Source organism: Solanum lycopersicum, chromosome 2 (genome assembly GCF_036512215.1).
Source record: "Solanum lycopersicum chromosome 2, SLM_r2.1".
Lineage (NCBI taxonomy): Eukaryota > Viridiplantae > Streptophyta > Magnoliopsida > Solanales > Solanaceae > Solanum > Solanum lycopersicum.
This window is the reverse complement of record NC_090801.1, coordinates 39,360,049-39,374,267: the sequence shown is the minus strand read 5'-3', so window position 1 is coordinate 39,374,267 and position 14,219 is coordinate 39,360,049. Positions and strand designations below refer to the sequence as shown.

Below are 14,219 nucleotides of genomic sequence, written 5' to 3'. Positions count from 1 at the left end.
AGAGGAAATGTTGATTGTTTTTACTAATAATTCAATACATTTAATTATACTAATTATAAAGAAAGGATTAAAAATTTATCCATTTAACCACACTAATTATAGAGAAAGAATAGAATTTTTATTTTTATTTTTTAAAAGCAATTCCTGACAATTTTCTATGAAATATTTTTGTCTTTCCAAGTTTGACTTTACACCTTCTTATTTTTAGTATTTAGTATAATATAATATAATTATTACTTAGTATTTAAATAGTGTCTAGATGCATGTATTTAAATATGATTATTTAATATTAAATTAATTATATATTAATATTTAATTTCTTTTAAGAATAAAATAAGGGCAAAATGGTAATTCAACTTTTAAGTTAGAAGCTTCTCACTTATAATAATATATGATTAATATTTACTATTTTACAATAATATTTTCATATACATATTTTATAATAACACGACAAAAATGCACTAAATTAGAGTATTATATTAAAACATAAAGATCCTTAAAAAAATTGATTGATCTTTTTTGAAGGATTATTAAGGTAAATCAAAAACGAGATGTGTACCTAGTAATTCACAGCGGAAGTCGATCTGCTTCTTTGATAGGTTGGTGCTAAGTCAATCTTTGAATCACTAGGAAACAAAGATTTGTGTTCACATACCAAAAGTCTGCCTTGTGTGTAGATTAATTTTTCTGAGAAACTCACTTCTTTATTTCTTGACTGATCGCTTGTTTTTGGTTTTCTGTTTCACACAAATTTCCTCTCTATTTCACGTTTCATGTACGTTAGTAAATACTCCCACTAGGAGTCTTTTAAAGATGGGTTGAACAGTTAAAATGTAACCGTTCTGCCTTATGCTTTAAAAGGATTTAGCCTAATCAATTAATTAATTGGATAATACATTAAAACAGATCGGGTCGGGTTGGTCCACATGGACGACCCACAATTCAAACTTACATCTCCCACTTCGCACATGGTGAAAAAGACCCAAGTCAACATTATATCAATCAAACACACAATTCATATGACAAATAGTTCGTCCGACTTGTGAGCATGAAGAGCTTATCTTTAAGGTTTTACAAGCCTTATATATGAATTCAATCACATGTGGAAAGAATTCACTACTATTAAAGGACACTATTACTCACAATACCACAGAAGTCATTCACTACTTCAAAAGTTACTTATTCGATCCCTCAACCTCTTAAAGAGATGTACTCGAGTTCATGTTTAACTTTATACACACAATACACTTTAGTATAATAGCCGACTTATGTATACAACATGAGTTGTTCATTTAATCATCTTTCCTTTCTACTCGAATCTATCTGTTTCATATCAACTGCATTTCTAGACATGCAATGCATTGCCGAATCTCTCATGGCTATTAATAACATGCTAAAATAGCAACACCATTTGGAACTTCAAGAAACAACAAAAGGTCAAAGGGTATTTCATTGAAAAGTTAATTTAACTTTTCAAGGTCTCACACAATGAAGAAGCAGAGAATATTCTCTCATTGACCCATTAATCGCTAGACACACGTGGTATGAAACACGTGCTACAATGTTTACACCTTAAATTGGTGTATGTGTCTCATTCTATTGATTATTCAACATCGTACATACCTTGGTCTAAACTTCTCCAGATGTTTAACCCTAGTTTCTCTCTTCAGTGATCCTTAAGCTCATTTCTTGGAGAAACTTTTGTTTGGATCATAAAAGAAGTCATAAAATGATGGTAAAATTCATCTATTCACGTTCCCCGACATAAGATGTGATTTCTCGTCTGAGAGAGATAATCTCGCGACTTGTTTGACACATTTTATATCTTACATATTATCACATGCCTACCACATTTGAATATAAATTCAATAGTTTTATATTGAAGAGAATATCATATCAATCATGTCAGTTTAAAATAATGAAATATCATCATACTGTATGCAAACTTAGAGACTTAACATGTTTTTTCGAACAAGTCTCTAAAGATGACTTTTTAAAAAAAAATCAACTATCATTTCACGTGTATAAATGTATTGTAACTACGTCTCTCACAAAGTTGTACTTGATGTCAATGAGTTTGGTTTTTAGGTGATACTTAGGATACTTTGTGTACGCGATCGTTGCTTGACTATCATAATAAATCATTGGACTTTTAGAATTCTTTACAATATTCAAATGTTCAAAGACTCTTTGACCGAACAACTTTTTGTAATGCAGACACCACATGCCATAAATTCATATTCCATGGTTGAAAGAGTTGTGCAAGTTTTCTTCTTACTTTTTCATGAAATAGTACCACTATTTAGTAAGAAAGCAAAATCAAATGTTGATTTTCTATCATCCCGGTCATCGGTCTAATCAACATCTGTATAACCTTTTATGAATAAATCAGATCCACTAGAACAAGTGTATGATATGCAGTTCTCTTCAGATATCGAAATATTTTCTTTACTGCTTTACAGTGATCTTTTCTAATATTGGATTGATACCTACTAACTAGACTCACGACATAACAAATGTATGAGCGAGTACACATCATAACATACATTAAACTCCCGACTGCACTAGAATAAGGAACTCAAGACATGTCTTTCTATTGACCCATTCGAATTACGTTTAACTTTAAGAATTCATTTATTCTCAATAGCTTAACGTTCCTAAGGAAGGTCAACTAGATCCCAGACTTCGTTGATTTTCATAGACTCAAATTCTTGTTTCATCGCTTTTAACCATTCATTCCTTTTAGGGCTTGATAAAGCCTCTATTACAGAATTAGGTTCATCCAATTCTGTAGGAGATACCAAGAAAACATAATCCTCAATCTCATAAGATTGTTTAGGTACACCTTTTCTTATACTCTTACGGATTTAAAGTTCAGATTTCTATATAGGATTTTGGAATTCATAACTCCCACTTGGACCAGGAATCATTTCTTGATCCATTGAACTATCAAGTATGTTTGATAACATAATCTGATATTCTGAATTCAACATTTCGTACAGAGGTCAACTTCATCTATATCACCCTTTTTTTTTGGAAAATTATTTTTCAAAAATCTGACATTTCGTGATTGAATTTCAATAATACTTCTATTCTCTAATTCATTGATGAACATATATTCTTTGGAGCGTTCAGGTTACCTTATAAAGATACATTTCTTTTCTTTTGGATTTAGTTTACCAAACTCACCAAAATGGCCTTTAATGTATGTTGCACAACCCCATGATCGTAGATCATTCAGGTTTGATTTATGATCAGTCCAAAATTATAAGGTGTGGAAGACATTGACTTAGAAGGCAATTTGTTCAATACATAAGTCGCAATCAATAATGCGTTTCTCCATAAAGATATAGACAAATTTGTCAGCGTCATCATTGATCTTGACATGTCTAATACTGTCCTATTCTTTCTAATAGCTACACCATTTTGTTGAGGTGTATAAGGAGTATTTAATTGTCTTATAGTACCCTTTTCAGTACATAATTCTTCAAATTGTTTTGACAAATATTCACGTCCTCGATCGATTTTTAAAGTTTTTATACTTTTATTTAATTGATTTTAACTTCATTTGTATATCGTTTAAAACACTCAAGTGCTAAAGATTTATGAAAAATCAAATAGACATAATGAAAGCGCATGAAATCATCAATAAATGTAATGAAGTATATAGCACCAGACCTTACCTTTACATTCATTGGACAACTAGTATCATAATGAATTAATTGAAGTAAAAATTCATCTCTCTTAGCCTCCCAAATGATTTACGCATAATCTTTCCAGCAAGAAAATTTTCATAAGTTGTCATTTCAATTTTGGTGAAAGAACCTAAATGTCCTTCTTTTTCCAACTTATTCATTCAATCTTGCCCTATGTAACCTATTCTAGCATGCCATGTCTTGTATTAAAATATAATTAGGCAAGAATTTTAATAATTATGCATGTGACATACACATTCAAGCAAATCAATTCTCATAAAGATTTAATATTTAAATGTAAAATCGAAAAGATACTTCATCTACGGGTTAAATATTTAACCAAAATTTGAAATTAACTTCTTAGTGTGTACACTAATTTATTTTAGACTATAATCACACAAATTTAAATGTCTAATTATTAAACACCACATGATATTGTGCAATAGAATAATCATTCACTTATCCAAATTTAAAAAAAAATAAAACTCAAATATTCATATAAAAACACGATTAAAGATGTTCACTTCAAAGTTTAATAAAAATAAAAAAATAAAATAAAATTATTCTGATAAAAAGGGAATATGTGGATACACCGTTGGTGAAGTTTTACCCACTTAACTCCTATTTATACATAATACTTCCATAATTTTCATTATCCCCAATTTCAATTCTAAAATCATTCAGTTCTTTCTTACAGTATTCTGGCAAGGAGTGATGCAAAACATCTTAGTCTTCCTTGTGACTTGAATGTCACTTTCATTAAGCTTTTCAATTTTTACAACAAAGATCTGGAGGAATCCTATTAAACAACTAAGGGAATCCATCTTCAATGACTTAAAATATCTTAGATCTTTTTCTCTTTTTCTTTGAATGGTCCTTTCATTCCTTAACATACTTTGTGTCTCTTTTGGAATACCAATCCGTATGACTTCTTGTCCTCAGAAACATATCTTACGATGGGTTGCTCTTCGACCTAGTCCTTTTGCTCGATTTTGAGAACTCCCACTTGGAGTAATTTGAGCACGTTCCTTTAAGCCATATCTAAAATTGAAACAAAAAGAAATATGGTTAATCCATTTAATGTGACAACATATGTCACAAATTTCTCATAAAAGTAAGCAACTATTTAAGGAATATAAGGACTAAATGAATACATAAGATCAATTAGATTCTAAAGAGGACACATATAAAAATAATCCTAAATAGGAATCTAATCTCAATCCAAAAAAGAAAAATCTGTAAAAAAAAAAAGTTTTTTCATACCAACTTAAAACGTTCATATCTTACTCATTTTAAGTTTGTTTCTCTATTATAATATATTTTCAGAAGATTTAAAATGAGCAAGTCATAAAAAAATATTTTCCACCCAAAAACTGCACAACGAATTTCAAGATTGCTCCAAACAAATGCAATTTTTTAAAAAATTGTCAAAAAAATATCTAATTTTTCAACAATTCATATCTTACTCGTTTTAATTTCGTGTCTCTATTATAATATATTTTCGTGAAAGTTATGCACAAGCAAATTATGATAAAATATGTTTCAACAAAAATATCTTCCAATCAATTTTCAGATTGCTATTAAACAGAAACAATTGTTTTAAAAAAATAAATGCCGAATTATTTTCTTAGTAGGACAAGTACTCTTATATGTTTCATGAGTCACAAAAAAATAGGATTTTGAATCCTATTTACCATATTATTAATCCACAATTAAACGTCAAAAAAATTTAACTTATTCCAATTCTTTTTCTTTCTTCTTTCTATTCACTGATTTTTAAAAGAAATATATTCAATTTAATTTCTTATAAACATACAAAGTGAATAGCCAAGAATGCAACACATAATGAGATTAATAATAATTTCTCTGAATTATTAAGGTAAATCAACAACGATATGTGTACCTTGTAATTTGCAGCGGAAGTCGTCGATTTCCTTACAAATTGGTGCTCAAGTCCATCTTTGAAACACTAGGAAACAAAGATCTGTATTCAAAAACTAGAAGTTTGCTCACTGTGTTGATTAATTTTTCTGAGAAACTCACTTCTATGTCTCTTGACTTATCGCTTGTTTTTGGTCTTCTGTTCACACAAATTTCCTCTCTATTTCATGTTTCATGTACGTTAGTAAATACTCTAACTAGGAGTCTTTTAAAGAGGGATTGAGCAGTTACAATGTAACTGTTCTACCTTATCCTTTTAAATGATTTATCCTAATTAATTAATTAATTAATTGGATAAGACACTAAAACAAATCGGATCGGATCGATCCACATGGGCGACCCACGACCCAAAACTTTCATTTTTGCCTTCATTAAAAGACTTTATAATAGACATAATTGTCATCTTTTATTTTTCTCAAATTATTATTTAATTTTATTAATTTAATTTAATTAGTTTTCCTTCCCTATCTTTATTTAGCAGTTTGCACTATCTTGTTAGATTTCTTTCGTTAGAAATTTTTTGTTTTAGATTTAAGATTCAACTTTCGAGTTTTTAGTTAAAACTTAAAATCCTTCTAGTAAGTTTGATAAGTTTGTTTTCTCATGTCCTAGTCGTTTGGTAGAGTGCATTAGAAAAAATAATACATGCATTAGATTTGTGCATTAGTAGTATCTTGTTTGATATATTGTTTCATGCTATGCATAGCTAATACACTTCATTGTGTATTCAGATTTGTATTATAAATACCATGAAATTGTAGGTATTAGTAATGCAAAGGAATTCAATACATACATTAGCACGATTAAAGACCCAATTAACCCTTAAAACCCCTTTAACATTTTCTTTACCACAATTATGAAGGATATTTTTGTAAATAAATATTTTATGCAATGCTTATTTTTTTAATACACTAAACAAAAAACTGCATAAAAATAATCTATGTATGACTAATGCAAGCATAACTAATATTACAAGCACAACTAACACACTTTATTTAACATTATTTTTGTACACCCTACCGAACGACCCTAATTATTTGTCATAATACACGATAATATTCAATTGTGGACATTCAAAGTCGCATGACCTTGAATTCATGAATGCAGTGTGGAAAAAATATCTACGATCATTTAGTGAAATTTTAAAAGTCAATCCATTTTAATCCCGACTTGGGCTAGTGAAAAAACTACATATTTTGATAAGATATTATGAAAATATATTTTCAGAAGACCCTCTATATAAATATATGGTCCCATTAATATTATAAATCAATAATTCTCTAAATTTACAAAAATATCTATGAAAATTTAATGAAATATAATTTTAGTGTTTTCTGGTTTTGTAAAAACTTAAATCTAGTTAAAATTCATCTTAAACTTTTCTTAGTGTATCCAAAAATTTTGGTGTTGTCTTCTTGAACTTCACCAAAAGAACATGAAGAGTGCTAGACGCGATAAGTATTTTCTTATAGGTAACTGCTTTCAAATGTATTATATCGATGTCAACTTCATCATTGACATTATTTTCTCTATGGCATCCACAATTTATTTCGTGCTCTGAACCTCTAGATATGAATAATTTTAATCTAGGTAATCGAAAAATATATAGACATCTATTTTACTTCAGAAACTAGATCATTAATCATGACCTCGAGTTCATGAATATTGTTTTCAGATATGGGTTCATTAAAATCAAATTTGCCACACCCCCAACTATAATGTAACAAACATAGAAGATTTATACAAGCACCAACTAATTATCTTTACTAAAATCATCTCAAAATTGTAGGCTCATAAGCAACTAAACATATACCAAGACACGTACTAAAAGATAGATAACTAAGAACCCATTTGGCATGCGATATAGTATCATGATATGATATCATATTTGAAATTATGATATGAAATTGAATTTGTTTGGACATGCAATACGAAATTTGTGTTGTATATTTTCTCATAAACATAAAAATCCACAAGTTCTAGAACTATTAAAAGAAACCCCAATTTTTTATTCAATCTTACCAAATAAACAAAAATTTATAAAATTGCATAATAAATTATTACAAATCTATTTGTTCTCCACTTAAGTAACTGCTTCTTCTAACTTTAATTCAATAAAAAAATTGAACATAAATTGTAGTGTACTAGTCTTTAATATAATCCTCCACATAGTACAAACAATTTTCTTACGTTCGACTTGCGTTTCTCGATCATGTGACCGAGAAGACGAACCAACATTGTTACTTTGAGTTGTAATAAATACAAGACGATAGAAAGAATAAATTAGGTGTTGGAGTAAATGAAGAGAAAAAATTAATTACTCAACAATCGGTTGTTGTGAGACAAAGTGACTATATGTTGGTATGAATAATAAATTTTATGTCGGTGAGAATGATAAATTTTAAAAAGTTATTATGTGATTATAAATATTACTTACATATGAAATAAATGATTTGTTTTAACAAAATATAAACTTGTGGATCAATTTTTATATTAAAATATCTCAAATCATGATATGAAATTTTCATATCATGGTTTTTGGAGAATATGGAATCTCATCTCATGATATGAAATTAGCATAAAATCGCATGTCCAAACACTGATTCCATCTCAGGTTTCCATGTCGTGATGGATATCACATTACCAAACGCCTACTTAATGTCCCACTAATTACTTTACAACTTTGCTGAAGTACTTCATAATATAACTTATTTGCTCTTTGTAAAACTAATTGTTGTCAGAGAGTCACATGATGACCTGCTGTGGGAGATCAGTAAACCTTGTATGACATATGTAGCCCAATGTCATGATTGCGCCTAAGATCTCATAGTCTGAATAAAGGGGCCTATCAAGGTATTTCCCCAGGGCTCACGTATTGTCTGTCCGCAGCAATCAGAGGAATCCATGATGGGAAATTTCAACTGAATTTTGTGCACAACATACTGTTATATCGTAGTAGCCCTAAAAAATTCACCACACGACGAGTAGGTTATAATCTCAATAATATGCAAAAACTTGTAATAATTTACTTATAAATCATACATTCTCATAATACAATGTGTAATTACTTTCTTTAGCTTATGAATCATATATCTTGTGACATATCCAGCTACAAATAGTTTGTTCCAATTGCTTCTATAAAATTTATGCAACATATACACCCGCTAACTTTCAACTAAAGAAACATATAGTTATGTGAAAAAATGACTTTTGAAAATAGTACTATAACTATATAGGTTTAGGAATCCAACATGAGAGAGTTTATAAAATAAAATAACTTTCGCTTTCAAGTATCACATGACATTTATCGGAAAAACATGAGACTTCAAGTTGTGCCATAATTGTGAAAGAGGTTTCAACTTTACATACCTTACTTCAGGACTTACTATCATACATCGCGTCATCAAACTCCTTTGATGACAACTTTATCTATAACATAACTCAATAGAAATGTACTATAAAGAGCTAATAAAAAAGCAGAACAAGCTAAAAACACCATATAGTTCACGAGGCGACAAGCTCAACAATTACTATAAATAAACCACCCTTCTCGATATCTACTTTTCAAGTGAGTTTAATATAACAAACCCCTTAATCATCAAAAATTAATATATAAAGTCAAAACTCATGGCTTCTGAACACCGTCCCATGATTTTTTGTCAACGACATCAAATTCCCTTATAAGCTCATAGTTTAAGTTAGTAGAGAACTAATGCCATCAATTACAAACTTTCAAGGACTATGAGAGTCGCATTTTATGTACCTACCTTTTCGTTTTACTATAAACAACTTACTTCCCCAATACAATATCATCCACCCCTCATTTTCTTAAAAGAACAGCCAACACATCCTTCTACTAACTCCCTATTTACCGAGAACATCATCTATAATGGGTAAATATTAGAGGTCATGACCTTGTATCACCATCGCCTGAGTCTTACTCGTAAATTATACTTAAAACATCCTTAGAATATCATTTGTGGAGATAAAAGAGGACTCATAACCAAGAAAATGAATCCTTGTCCTTTCTATTCTTCAAGAACACCACTTTTTTCCTTTAAGAGAACACTAAGCTAAGTATATATATAGGTAGGGAGAGGAAGACACTTAATTCTAGAATAAATTAACTTACCTTAAGCTTGAGAGGATTGGAGATGAGCAAGACTTGAAGAAATAACTCTAAACCAATTCTGACACATTCTTGAGTATATGGAAAAAGAAATCCCAAACTTCTAATATAAAAAAACAACAAGTTTGAACGATTTTCTCTAAAGTGTAACGTGTCCTGTAGTGATTGGGCAGTGCATGTGTCTTGTCATAGAATGTACATAACTTTTTACTTAGAAGTTGTATTAACAAGTGATTTATTTTGATAGAAACTAGACTCAGATACCTTTTATTTGATAGGTTGTAGGTCCTTTAACTCCTTATATTAGGAGGTATGCTCGTTCAGATTCAGCTAATAAATGAGATCATTTGTAGTACGCCTCCATTATGAACCTTTAAACTTAAATCTTTTCTTTAATGATCTCTTTGGTCTAAAACTTTTGCTTTACCCTTCAAATGACTTAATATAAGGGTAACATGGTATGCTTAGCCATTTTAAACGATACATTCCACCGATATTATACTTATGCATAGGCGTTTACGAGCCACTAATGTATTTTAAGTTACGGGGTGCTACATTATTTCCTTTTTAGATCATTTGTCCTCGAATGAAGGTTGCACTTTAAGATGATTCATATTTTCTTTTCTTTTCTAAAAAAGTTAAAAATGACAGAGTTTCCTTTGTAAACAGGCCTATCCAAAACATGTTAGCTAAAAAAAAATACATATTGCTTCAAATAGCATTACAACACACCAATATGCAGGGGATATACACAAGGCTCTAGTTGACCTTATACACATGTAAACTGCACTAACTGATATAACATATTGTTGGGTATGTAGTAAGAATTGATGGGAAATAGAGGGAATGAGAGGAATTTGAAAAGTTTAGAACTTGAAAGGTTGTGAACTTGAATTAACCCCTAATGCTTTAATGAAAAAAGACAATTGTCCCTCATCGGTAATGAAAATGAAAATAGGAGAGTTTAAATAAATAAACACTCCTATTAATTGTTAAAAGGGTTGGAAAGAGGGACCCCCCTCGCGCCATCGTCGTCGTCGCTCGCTCCGGCTTTGGCTTTGGCAAATGATCGAGCGATAATTTTTTGGACAAATTTATTTTAATTATTTATTTAATTAATTAAATGGCCAAAAAAAATTATTTTCAATTAATTAGTTGATAACAGATGTTAACCGAAATATTTTCAACTTTTTAGTTAACCCGACCCGACTCGGATCCGCGCGCGTGACCCGTTTCAATTTCTGTTATATTTAAAATTCCTGCCATGACTGTTGTGAAAGGTTGCAACTTTCGGGAACAGTCAATACCATTTGAAAGTTTGCAACCTTTCATTAATGGTCATGTCAATTCTGAAAGGGTTGCAACCTTTCAGAATATATTCTTCTTGCCTATAAATATCATTCTGTCTTCAAAATATTTCACTACGAATTTTCTGATTTTCCTTCTTCTTAAAAACACATATTTCTTCGTGTACTTTCCTGCTGTGGATTGATTCGCTGACAGTAGAGTTTTGGTATGTATACTCTACTGATTAAGATCATTTTACCCTATGAGGTTATATTCCAAATCAAACCTCGGATACTAGAGGGGAATAATTTCCTTAAGGGGACACTGTGAATTCAGTGGACTTGATTTTCTTCCAAAATTATTAAAAAGAATATTCCATATTCTGGTAAGTTTTTACAAATTCAATTATTTTTTACAAATAATTTTCTGTTCATCTTACTTACTGGTTCTAAAAATCTTAGTTACTTCGTGTTTCTGAATAATTTATTACAACCAGTAATTTCTGATTTTCATAACACAGATTGGCAAACAATCTTAAGGAAATTATTAAATCTGTGTTTCTGATGGAGACAAAAATCTTTGTGATTTTATACTCCTTTAAGTCTGCAATTATAATTTATTGCTTACTAAAACTGTATCAATTTTTGTTTATCAAAAATGGCAAACAATGGTGTTACAGTGGCTGTTGTTGCACCAACCCGAACTCTTGTACCACAAGCAGAGAAACCGGGTAAATTCACAGGTGTGAATTTCAAAAGATGGCACCAACGAGTATTTTTCTGGCTTACCACTCTTAGTTTGCAAAAATTTACAAGTGAAGATACTCCAGTTCCTGCTGATGATATGCCAGACAGGGAAAAATTTATGATTGTTGAAGCATGGAAACAGTCAATTTCCTATGTAAACGTTACATTTTGAGTGCTTTAGAGGATGACTTATATAATGTCTATAGTGCAATAACAACTTCAAAAGAGTTGTGGAATGCACTTGAGAAGAAATATAAGACAGAAGATGCATGCTTGAAAAAGTTTGTGGTCACAAAGTTTTTAGACTATAAAATGGTAGATAGTAAAACTGTTGGATCACAAGTGCAGGAACTTCAACTCATTCTTCATGATCTGATTGATGAAGATATGGTAGTAAATGAAGCTTTTCAAGTGGATGCAATGATCGAGAAGTTGCCTCCTTCGTGGAACGATTTCAAGAATTATCTAAAGCACAAGCTAAAGAAATGAAGTTTGAAGATCTTGTGATTAGGCTCAAGATTGAGGAAGATAACAGAAATGCAGAAAAGAAGTCGCGTAAGAGTTCAACAATCATTAGAGTTAATATTGTTGAAGAAGCTCCTACCAAATACAAAAAGAGAAAGAAGTCCAACGGGCAGAAGTCAGAACAGGCCAAGAAGAAATTCAAAGGCAACTGTTATAATCGTGGCAAGGCTGGTCATAGATCTTCTGATTGTCATGCTCTAAGAAAGGACAAAAACAAAGGCAAAGACAAAAGTCAAGCAAACATCGTGGAAAAGATGAAAGATGCAGATGACTTGTGTGCAATGATATCAGAGTGTAACTTAGTTGGAAATCCCAAGGAGTGGTTTCTCGACTCAGGTGCCACTAGACATATTTGCTCTGCGAAAGAAGCCTTTGCAACGTACACTCCTGCTGAGTACAATGAAGATTTATTCATGGGAAACACAACAACAACAAGGATTGCAGAACTGGGAAAATATTGTGGAAAATGACATCCGGCAAGGTGTTGACTTTGAACAATGTTCTGCATGTCCCTACTATTAGGAAGAATTTAGTTTCTGCTGCACTACTAGTTAAGAACGGGTTTAAGTGTGTCCTAGTTAGTGATAAAGTTGTAATAAGTAAGAATGAAATGTTCATAGGACAGGGCTACCTCAATGAGGGACTTTTCAAATTAAATGTAATGGTTGTTGACAGTATTAATAAAAATTATGTTTCTGTTTACTTATTGGAGTTAAGTGATTTATGGCATTCCTGTTTGGCACATGTAAATTACAAAGCCTTGCGAAAATTGGTTAATCTAGAAATATTGCCTGATTTTAAATGTGATAAGTCGAAATGCGAAATTTGTGTGGAAAGTAAGTTTCTTAAACATCCTTACAAGTCTGTTGAAAGAAATTCTAAAACATTAGACTTAATTCACACAGATATATGCGATATGAAGTCAACAACATCTCGTGGTGGGAAAAAGTATTTTATAACTTTTATTGATGACTGCACTCGATTTTGTTATATATATTTGCTTAATAGTAAGGATGAATCAATTGATGCATTTAAGCAATACAAAAATGAAGTGGAAAACCAATTGAATCTAAAGATAAAAATGATTCGGAGTGATAGGGGTGGAGAATATAAATCTCCTTTTGCAGAGATATGTTTTAAATATGGTATTATTCATCAAACTACTGCACCTTATACACCACAGTCAAATGGTTTAGCAGAACGAAAGAACAGAACATTAAAGGAAATGATGAATGCCTTAATGATCAATTCTGGTTCACTGCGAAATCTTTGGGGGGAAGCCATCCTTACAGATAATAAAATACTCAATAGAGTACCCCATCGAAAAACACAATCAATTCCATATGAGTTGTGGAAAGGAAGAAAACCCAACTTGAAATATTTCAAAGTGTGGGGGTGTTTAGTCAAGGTAGAGGTTCCTTTACCGAAAAGGGTTAAAATTTGACCCAAAATAATAGATTGTGTCTTTATTGGGTATGTTGTTAATAGTAAAGTCTGTCGATTTTTGGTTCACAACTTTGATAATTCTGAGATTCATGTTAATACGATAATTGAATCAGATAATGCAGAGTTTTTTGAAAACATTTATCCGTATAAAACTAAAAGTGAGTCAACAAGTGAAAGACCTAAACGACCACGAGAAGAATCAACGGAAATATTCTAATTAGTGAGGAACCTAGGTGGAGTACTCGATAAAGAAAATCTGTTTCTTTCGGATCAGATTTTGTAGCACTATTGCTTGAAAATGAGCCTCAAACATTTAAAGCAGTTATGTCTTCGTCAGAGTCAACTTATTGGAAAGAAGCAGGCAATAGTGAGATTGAATCAATTTTAAGCAATCACACTTGGGAATTGACTGATCTTCCTCCAGGAAATAAACCACCTTTAGGATCAAAG

General features: G+C 30.9%; 2 long non-coding RNA genes across 2 annotated transcripts; both read right to left on the bottom strand.

The window, feature by feature from the left end:
* Nucleotides 1-4,205: 4,205 nt before the first annotated feature.
* Nucleotides 4,206-5,819, bottom strand: LOC138342287 (uncharacterized). Its single transcript, XR_011215138.1, has 2 exons — nt 5,599-5,819; nt 4,206-4,736 (listed from the first exon to the last, which is right to left on the bottom strand). It is a non-coding gene; the product is annotated as an uncharacterized lncRNA (long non-coding RNA).
* A 2,291-nt stretch (nt 5,820-8,110) lies between these two features.
* Nucleotides 8,111-9,980, bottom strand: LOC109119516 (uncharacterized). Its single transcript, XR_002026721.2, has 2 exons — nt 9,769-9,980; nt 8,111-8,597 (listed from the first exon to the last, which is right to left on the bottom strand). It is a non-coding gene; the product is annotated as an uncharacterized lncRNA (long non-coding RNA).
* Between the last annotated feature and the right edge of the window lie 4,239 nt (nt 9,981-14,219).